We start from the raw sequence: 10,357 nt of genomic DNA, 5'->3' as shown, positions 1-10,357 counted from the left end.
TTTTTAACTTCTCACGGCGCCAAGATACAACACGGTCCCCTCATTCAAGCCCTGTTAGAAGCAATACACTTACCTGCAGCCATAGCTATCATGAAGTGCAAAGCACATACTAAAGTCACTGACACTATTTCCCAGGGTAACGACCTGGCAGATCGAACAGCTAAACTCACAGCTCAGACTCAAACAGACATTCCGACTGACACGACAAAGACTGAAGTAACTTCACTGACACATTGCATGACAGTTAAGGATCCCACACTAGATGTACTCAACATGCAGACACATGCAACTCCAGAAGAAATCAAGAAATGGACTGAACAAGGAGGGATCCAGTCAGATCAGGGATGGATGACGAAGGGAAGAGCCACTTGGTTTCTCCCCGACTCTATGGTTCAAGTTATCATTAATACAGCACATAGTCCAGCACACTTAGGAGAGAAAGCCATGCTAGATAGCATCCAGAATATTTGGTTCAACAAGCATTTACGTACAGCAGCAAAACAGAAAGTGCGTACCTGCATGATCTGTTGTCAGTTCAATCCAGGCAAAGGTATCCCCGTGGAACAAGGTGGATTTCATCCTCCTGACCATCCTTTCGAAGTCCTCCAGATGGATTATATCCAGATGGACAGATGCCGAGGATTCAAGTATGTCCTCGTAGTTGTATGTGCCCTTTCCCGATGGACAGAAGCGTACCCAGTCCCAGATTATACTGCTGTAACCACTGCCAAACAGTTGGTCCGTGAATTCTTACCGCGATACGGCTTGCCCCGTGTCGTGTACTCTGATAATGGACAGCCATTCTCGTCCGAACTCATGAAACAGGTATCACTCCTGTTAGGATACCAGTGGAAATTTCACTGTGTACGACACCCCGAAGCCGCCGGTCTCGTTGAGAGACATAATCAAACTCTGAAAACACGGTTAGCAAAGGTCTGTGCAGAAAAAGGAGTAGATTGGATGGTAGCCCTGCCGGTTGCCCTCTTTTACATGCGTATGGTAGCCCATTCCAGAACCGGACTGTCCCCGTATGAAGTAGTCTTCGGCCGTCCCCCAAACATGTGGGGTATGCCTATGCCTCATAAGATCACTGATGTTGATAGTAACATGCTGACAGATTACCTGGCTTCCTTGATGTCTGCACTACTCTCTTGTCGTTCGCAGGTCGCGGCTGCCTTCCCGGACAACACCCAGGTGAAACCGCATGAAATTGTTCCTGGAGACCTGGTGTTGGTCCGCAACTTTGACCGCTCAAGCCCTCTGGAGCCCAGGTGGAAGGAACCTAAACTGGTGTTGATGACGACGCGGACCGCTGTGAAGATTGAAGGCAGAAAAGGGTGGCTCCACTCCAGCCACATTAAACGATTTCATGGACTGTGTCCAAAGACATTTCCCAAGGACTGCCCTGATACAGACTCTAAACTCCCCCTGTTAGAGAAAACTCCACAACAGGAGTACCGAGCCAAGTTGAGGTCTAGTAAGTCAGACAGCGTTTAATTGTTTAAGTCCCCCTCGGGTGAAGCGGTTAGACAGGTTTCTGACATGTATAAGATAGACCCAAATAGTCAGAGAGATAGGCGAATTGAAAAGAGAGAAAAATATTGCAAAAACCTGCACAGCAGATGCGTCATTACTTTGATTTTTATGTTTCTTCTGAGTCTTACGATCATATGCATAAGTTTAATGCTACATGTTTTCTTTCCTCCTCTTGGTTCCCATGTACATACTTCCTCTAATGACACTGTAGAGCACACTTTCAGTGACCTGCCCCCTCACGAGCTGTCCTATCGATTAGCAATGCGCAACAATACTTTTATCCGTATGTTACACCATTCTCACCAGACCAGCAATGCCACAAATTGCTGGGTATGTGGCCGACTCCCACCCTATCAGAAATACAAGGGAACTCTGCCCCTCTTTCCTTATCCGTTTACATATAATGGTTCGTGCGGAGCATGGTTTACTTTAATGTCCTCCCTAGACAGTAAGTCCACAGTTTCCCAAGGCAATTGGATATGGGGGAACCTGAATACAGTTATGAATAAAATATGTTTCCCAGACAAGGAAGGTCTTCCCCAAAGGACAGGGACCGATCTAGAAAATGAAGTGTATGGATTAGGTAACTTTACACTTAACCTCATGATTCTGAACGTTCAATCCGAGACTAATTCGGACTTGCCGTTTATTACAGTTTTGCCAGTGAAAGGCGAATTATGCGTCAGAAAGAATGGTTCAGTACATCTAGGACACAGTGATTGTAATACTGTGGTCGAATTCAGTGATAAAGGAAAGTCTACTTTCAAAGCTTCCCGCCATTCTTATTTTATATGTGGTCAGACAGCTTATGTACGTCTGCCATTAGATTGGGATGGAACGTGTTATATCGCGTTCCTATTGCCACCTGTTTTCCTAGCCCCACCTGATTATTATCGTAATTCACACCTTGTACATGTAAGACATAAGAGAGACCTTCCTCCTGTCATCGATTATTCTGAGTCAGCATGGGACCAGTATAAGGATTATATTAAAGGATACTTCTGGTTCATAGGTCCCGTCCAGAATAGTAAGATAATACGAAGATTGACCAGAACTTTGGAAGCAGTAGTGAATGAAACTACTTCTGCTTTAGGTAACTTGACCGAAGAGCAGTCCGCTATGAGACTTGTTGTTCTTCAAAACCGCCTTGTCCTTGACGTCATCCTGGCCGATAGGGGCAGAGCTTGTAGAGTGATCGGATCCAGTTGTTGTATTTTCATTCCTAATAACGCACCGTCAGTGTATAAAGCAATAACAAGGCTTCATAATATAGCTGACCAGATGCACCAGAATCCAGACACCTGGACATGGTCCGGTTGGCTATGGAGTGTGATATCCGCGTGGGGATGGAAAATACTGTCATTCCTAGGAATGATACTGCTCATAGTATTCAGTTGTTGTCTCTGTCTGCAATGTGGGCCAGCGATTTGCGGCTTGTGCGCCACAGCTTGTATTCCCCGTCCAAGTGCACGTTCCCGTTCCCGAATGAAAAAAGATGAACAAATGATGCTATACGAACAGATAGATAGTCTCATGAAAATAGACATATCCTAAAGGGTGTAGTAGGGGCCAAGGAGGGAATGAGAAAATAGAAATTTTTAAGTAATCAATGTGTCCCCCACTCGCACCCTATCCATGCACCCATGTTCCATGTATGTCGTGTAATTCCCTTCCCGTGCCTGCCATGAAGACGCATTTGCATTTGCGTCCAACGTTAACATATCAGTTATTCAGTCCTCCAAGAAAACCACGTTAATTTGGCTTCTAGGCCTATGGTGCCAACGTCTTTACATGGTGCACTTTTAAATAACGCGAAGCACACGTTTTCCACGTTTTTCTGGCTCAGTCGAACCAGGCCCTTAATTGAGGCTCCGAATCTCTTCTGTCTCTGAAAACTGCAGTTTAGGTATGCATCCCTGACCCCTGCCTTACTTCCTGCCCAGCGAAGCGGTGCCCGGCTCGGCCTGGCCTACCTGCCAAGACAGTATTTTGCCTACAGTTATCTGCTCAGCCTCCTCGAAAACACATTCCAGTCTAGTGAAATAGGTAAACATGTTTCCGGCAGCAGAGCAAAGGGCCCAGCCTTCCTGTCCTCCTTGCAAGTGATTTACAGAACCCGTTACCATGGTAGGCCCATGGCCCCGCGCATTGCACCAAGACATGTATGCACCCACTAGCATTCAGTATTGGACGGCCTCTGCCCGAGAGACCTTTTCCTTCAGACAACACATCCTCCAAACATAAGATACCAGATATGCTATAGGTGCAGGTCGTTCTGACATCCCAGACACCAGACTCCCCTACTAGTGCTAAAGTCAAGCCCCCCAGCTCTCTCGAGTTACACGTCATGCTCAGTTGCGCACGCACCCATGCCAAAGGTTTCTGCTGACCTTGCAGAATTTCATTATGCATCCACCCACTTATGACACTTCTGTGACGTTTCCGGTACACGCCTACGTGTACGCCCTCTTACACGCCTCCTGTTACGCACATGTGTTCTTATCTTTCTCTTTTCACTTGTTACGCCTCCTGTATTCATTTCAATTATACTGTTTTACTATATATAATGTGTGATGTTAATAAAATGTTGAATGTCCCTTCCTGAACCTTAGTGGTGATGGAACTCGATGTCCCGGTTCTCGAGAATCTTAATTAAAGCCCGTATGACTCAGATACCACAGACTCTGCCTCTCATTTATTGAGCTATCCTTTATTGTCATTTAATGTACAGAAAAATAGTCCCGGTAATTTTATTTACCACAGAGGCCTGACGAAGGGAAAATGACTTATGATAGAGATGAAAGTCAGGAAAGTTCACACCTCCATTAGATTTCGTCTTGCGAAGAGAAGATAAGGAACTCCTGGCTGTTGGACTTGGCCTTTTTTGCAGGGTCATCCCTGCACTTTTCGCCTACCTTTATTTTTTCTGACCAGTTGTTGGCTGTTTAATGACTCTGGGCACTTTACCACTGCTGATCAGTGCTAAAGTGCATATGCTCTCCCTTTTGTAAATTGATGTACGGATTAGTGACTCCATGATTGGCTGATTTGGTTTACTTGTCAGACTCTAGTACAGTGCACTGAGTGTGCCCAGGGCTTGTACATCCAAATTCTGCTAGTGGGCTTGCAGGACTGGTTGTGCCACCCACAGAAACAGCCAGTAAAAGTGTGTCTCAGGTCTGCCATTGCAGAGCCTGTGTGCAGTCTGGTAATGCCATGTTGGCTGGGCACATGCACCCACTTGCCAGTCCCTAAACCTTCCTTTTTCTTCATATCAGACATCCCTATGGTAGGCCCAAGGGCAGGGTGCATTGTAAGTATAAGGTAGGACGTGGCATTTCCTAATAGTGAATTACAGACATTTTCGTTTTTGACTTTTACAAGGCTAACTGTTCTCCATATATGGGCAGTTAGATTATTACATTTTATAATCCTAACTGACTCAGGGAACATGGTAGAAATTCGAGTTTAGTATGCCCGAACTAAGAATGATAAAATACATCTTTTAGTGAAGATGGATTTCACATTCTGGGTTTGAAAATACCACTTCTAGAGAGTGGGTATTTTCTTGTCTAACTATCCAGGCCTGCCTCTGCTAGGTTGTATATTCCTTGTCTGGAGTTTGAGTGACAGGGCTGGGAGATTCCAGGAGACAGGGTGAATCCGCCGAGTGGTGAATAGAGAGATCTGCATCTAGATGGGAGGGAGGAGTTGCACCTGGGACCTGAATAGGACTCTGCCTGCTCCCCACGGTGTTGGCTCCACCCCCTGTGGTGCTTCTGTTGTCTCGGCCCTGCACTGTGAAAGGAGAGAAGGAATCATGTCAACCGAGTGCTCCAGGGCTGTGCTTTCTCTCCACGATGCTGGCTCCACCTCCTGTGGGCCTTCTGATGTTTCTGCTCTGCACTGTGAAAGGAAAGAAGGTGTCATGTAAACAGTGCTCCAGAACTGGTTTGGAGGGGGCAAAGGCCCCTCTGCCCTCAGAGGACAAATGATTTTGGGGTATACATATTGGGACCCTGATCCCAAGAAATTAGATCACTTTTGGCCTACAAGAAGAAACCTTTGCTGAGGAGAGGAACCTGAAGAAACTGAGGAGAGACTATCCCTAAGCTGAAGTGCTGCTTGGGGGAATGGCCTGCAGTGGTTGCCTGACTGCCAAAGAAAGGAGAAAGAACTTTGTGTGCTTTATTTTCAATCTGTGAAGGATCTCCAAGGGCTTGGAACAGGGCTTGCCTCCTGCTGAAGTTTCAGGGACAACAGACTTCAAACCCCAGCTCCCCAGAGTTCTTTGGAAGTGCCTGCTGCTGTTTTGGGCTTTCTGAGGGACTGCGTGTCTCAAGGAGCTGGAAGCGCGACTCAAGAGGAAGAAGCGTGTCGCGGCCGCTGCCGTCGCAAATCTGAAGGAGGGTTTTGCTGCTGTAGCGGACGCATTGCACCGCATCGTGAGAAGCGTCTTGCAACGAAGAGGAAGCGTGTCGCCACCGCTGCTGTTGTCGTCGCATCTTGGATGTCGCCGCTGTAGCTGTCACATTGCACTGCATCAAGAGAAGCGTCTCGCAACGATGAAGAAGCGTGTCGCCGTTGCTGCTGCTGCCGCCGCATTGTGGATGTCGCTGCTGTAGCTGTCGCACTGCAGCGCATCGAGAAAAGCGCCTCGCATCCACGGAGAAGCTTACCGCCATCGGAACAGCTGCCATCACATCTTGGATGTCGCCACTGTAGTTGTCGCATTGCGCGGAAGCATCTCGCAAATGTTGGAGAAGAGTGCCACAGCCGAGGCTGTTGCCGTCGCATCGCTGTATAAGGGTGTCGCCTCTGTAGTTGACGCATCGAACCGAGACTTCTCGTATCGTCGGAGAAGCGTGCCGCATCTGGAAGATCTTCACATCTTTATTTCTTTGCAACAGAACTTTGCCGCATTTCCATCGCTGCAACACTTTTGTTGTGGAAGTGTCACGCATCACCAGGTACATTGACTTAAAGTGTCGCATCTTAAGAACTGAACTGAACTAAGCTAAAACTACCATTTTAAGTATAGTATTGTGGATTTTTCTCATTTGTGGTCTTGTGTTAAGTCTATATATTAAGAACACTTATTTTTAATATACAACTGTGTGGTGTCCATATGTAGAGTTGTCACTGGGTTACTGTATGTGGTCACAACTGCTTTATACACTGCCTCTGAGATAAGCCTGTCTGCTCGTGCCAAGCTACCAAGGGAGTGAGCAGGGGTTATTTTAGGAGCGTACCCCCTTACCCTGACTAGAGGCAAGGGTCCCTATTTGTCACAAGTATCTACCTGTGCCAAATAGAGACCCCCAAATCTAACACTGGCTTTCTTGTTCTTCCAAAGAAACTTAGAAAGACAAGAGTCAATACGCTTAAAATAATGAGCAGGAATATGGATGGGGAGCATGGAAAATGTATAAATTAAAATAGGGGTAATCATAATTTTTATTGAGTCTAACCGGCCCCACCAAGAAAGAAAAAGGGCGTTCCAGGAGGAGAATAGTTTGTCAATTCAGGATAAGCCTGCGGACATATTTAATTTAATAGAAGAAGCGATGGAGTTGGAAAACCACATACCTAAATATTTGATTTTTGAACTATTCCAGGCAAAGCCAGTGGAAGAAAAGGAATGAGGAAGACATTTAGTGAGGGGGAGAATTTCTGTTTTGTCTGAATTCATTTTATAACCAGAAACAAAGGAAAAGGAAGCAAATTCATATGATAGAGGGGGAATAGAAGTTTTGGGCGCAGAAATAGAGAGTAGGATATCATCCGCATAAGCGGAAAGTTTTAAATGATGGTCACCATAAGAAAACCCATAAAAAGGAGTCATTATTGCGAATAGAGGATAGGAAGGGTTCAAGAGCTAAGATGAAGAGGAGAGGGTAAAGAGGGCAGCCTTGGCAAACTCCACGTCGAAGAGGAAAATAAGATGAGACACAGCCATTAAGTAATACCAAGGCTCTGGGGGGGGGAACAATAAAGAGATGAGTGAAATCAATTTAGGACCAAAACCGTGCCACTTCAACGACGGAAATAAAAAGGACCAATCAACTTGGTCAAAAGCTTTTTCAGCATCAACAGAAATGGCCGCTAAAGATGTGATAAGGGAGGGGATTTTGTTTAAGACTTTAAGAAAAATACAGGAGTTATCTGAAGTAAGTCTACCTCTGACAAAACCACATTGTTCATTACCAACCAGGTGAAGCAGAAGAGGGTCCAGACGTAAAACAAGAGTTTTAGCAAATAATTTATAATCGACATTGGCCAGGGAAATCGGGCGATAATTTTTACAAAACATGGGGTCACGACCTTCTTTATATATGAGGAAAATCGTAGCTTCCTGAAAAGTACCTTCTGTCTTACCAGCTAGAAAAAAATAATGAAAAAGATCTTAGAGTTTAGGGAGTAGTAAATTAGAAAAATGCAAATAAAATTCAACAGAAAAACCATCTGGGCCGGAAGTCTTTCCTTTTGTTAAGGTGTTTAATACGGTGCATAATTCATTAAGGGATAGATCTGTTTCAAGCTCAGAAAGATTTAGATAAGAATTGGAGGGAGTTGGAAGATTGTTGAGATACGTTTGGATAAGAGAAGAGGAAGGAGGAGATTCTGGGGTATAAAGATCCTCATAAAAAAGCTTGCATTCAGTGAGAATGTCCTGATCTTTGTGCATGAGAGAGCCATTTGAAGAATAAATACAATCAATTAGAGTGTGGTCTTTACTTGTTTTGAGGTAATTCGCTAAGAGTTTACCTGCTTTATTACGACCACCATAATATTAAGCGCTACTACTGAGAAGTATAGAGGACACATTATCAGTGGTCGTTTTATTGAATGCTAATTTAGCACATAATAATTCGAAGAAGTATAGCATTAGTGCTCTAAAATTTTAATATGTGCCAAGGCGGCTTGTCGTTGTTGGAGAAAACGTTTCTTTTTTTTTTTAGACAAAGTCAACAATAATGCCTCTCGCAGTAGCTTTAAAAGAATCCCATAAGATATGAGGAGAGGAATTGGGATCATCAATGAGGTGAAAAAATTCATTAGCAAAAGTGCAAAAAGAAAAAGAAAAAAGAGGGTCCAAAAGAAGAGAGCTATTAAAATGCCAACAGGAGGACTTGGGATGCGGAGGGAGTAAATCAAGATCTGTTACAGTTGGAGCATGGTCAGAGATGACGATAGGTTCAATAGAGGAGGATAGAAGATTTTGAGATAGAGATTGAGAGAAAAAAATATAATCTAGACGGGAAAGGGAGTTGTGAGGAGGAGGAAAGAAAGAAAAGTCAAGAGTATCAGGGTGGGAAAGTCCCAAGAATCTACAAGGTGTGTTTGAGAGATAGTGTTGAGAAAATATTTATAAGTTTTGTGAGGAATGAAGCAAAAGTGAGATTGGTGGTCAAGAAATGGGTCTACGACTTGATTGCAATCGCCTTCTAATATAAAGAAATCATCCCTAAATTAAATACATTTCTGTGTAATCAGAGGCCAAAAGGAGCAATCAGGATATGTAGGTCCATAATTGTTAAAAACAGAAACATTATTAACAACTTAGCTAACAACCATCTACCTTCTGTGTCAATTTCTTGTGATATAACCTTACAATTCAATTTATTGTGGCATAAAATTATAACACCTTTTTTCTTATGGGTAGAAGAGGAGAATAAAACTGAACCCACCAGCCTCTTTTTAATTTTAAGGCTTCCATTTCTGTAAGGTGGGTCTCTTGTAAGAGAACCAAATCAGGGTTATAAGATGCAAGATGAGAGAGTATTCTCTGTCTTTTAATTGGGTTAACAAAACCTTTCACATTCCAGGAGATAACTCTGAATGTAAAACCATTACAAATACATAAAACACAAAATATGCAGTAGGTAAGAGGTAGGGAAAGAGAAAAGAGGGAAGTAATGAGAAGTCACATGAGAGAGGAAACATAAAGAAAGAGATATAAAAGTCAGTCAAGAAAAAAAAGAGGAAAAAATGACAAAGAGGAAAGAAAGGAAGGGGAGAGAGAATATGATATGAACAAGAAAAGACAGTACATATCAAATGATGACTGCAATACGTACCTTACGAGGAACAAAAGGGAAGGATGAGAGGCGGCAACGGACAACGAAAACAACACACCCAACAAAGGCAACACATCACACCAGGAAATCAAATAGACATGACACAAAGTTGCCCCTGCACCCGAGAAAAACAAGTACTCTTATAAATGGATATCCTAGTACATCATATTAAAACAATAGAACAACGTATTGATAAATAGCTTCCCAAATGAAAATAACATATTGTCGTGTTTCTTGATTGTAGCCAGTATAATCCTTTTATTGAAAAACACTTTATTCTTTTAAAAAGCACCTAATGAGTAGTTTAGGAGTGGGAACATGGAGAAGAACACAGTGAACCTTCAAAGAACCTGTAAGGGAATAAAGAATTATGTATATAAAAAAGAAGAAGAACGAAGGAGTCCAAATAATATAAACCATAAAAGCAAATTCAACACAATAGCAGAAACTACAGTTAAGAACCAGATGGAGAATGAGCCGTCACCATTGAGGTCATAGAATGAGATTGAATAAATCTTCTGAGATCAGCTGGGTCTTCAAAGGTGAAAGTCTTGCTGAGAAAGGTGACCTTAAACAGGCATGGATGGAACAAGCTGTTTCTTGCACCTAAGGAACAAAGGATCAGAAGGAGATCCATAAATTATTTTCGTCATTTGGCAGTTATTGAAGAAACATTCCGGGAGAAAAACACTTTTGTACCATGCCAGTGTAGCTGCTTTTTAGATTTAGCGGCATTGAGT

Source organism: Lissotriton vulgaris, chromosome 10 (assembly GCF_964263255.1).
Source record: "Lissotriton vulgaris chromosome 10, aLisVul1.2, whole genome shotgun sequence".
NCBI classification, from domain to species: Eukaryota; Metazoa; Chordata; class Amphibia; order Caudata; family Salamandridae; genus Lissotriton; species Lissotriton vulgaris.
Note: the sequence above shows the minus strand (reverse complement) of the source record.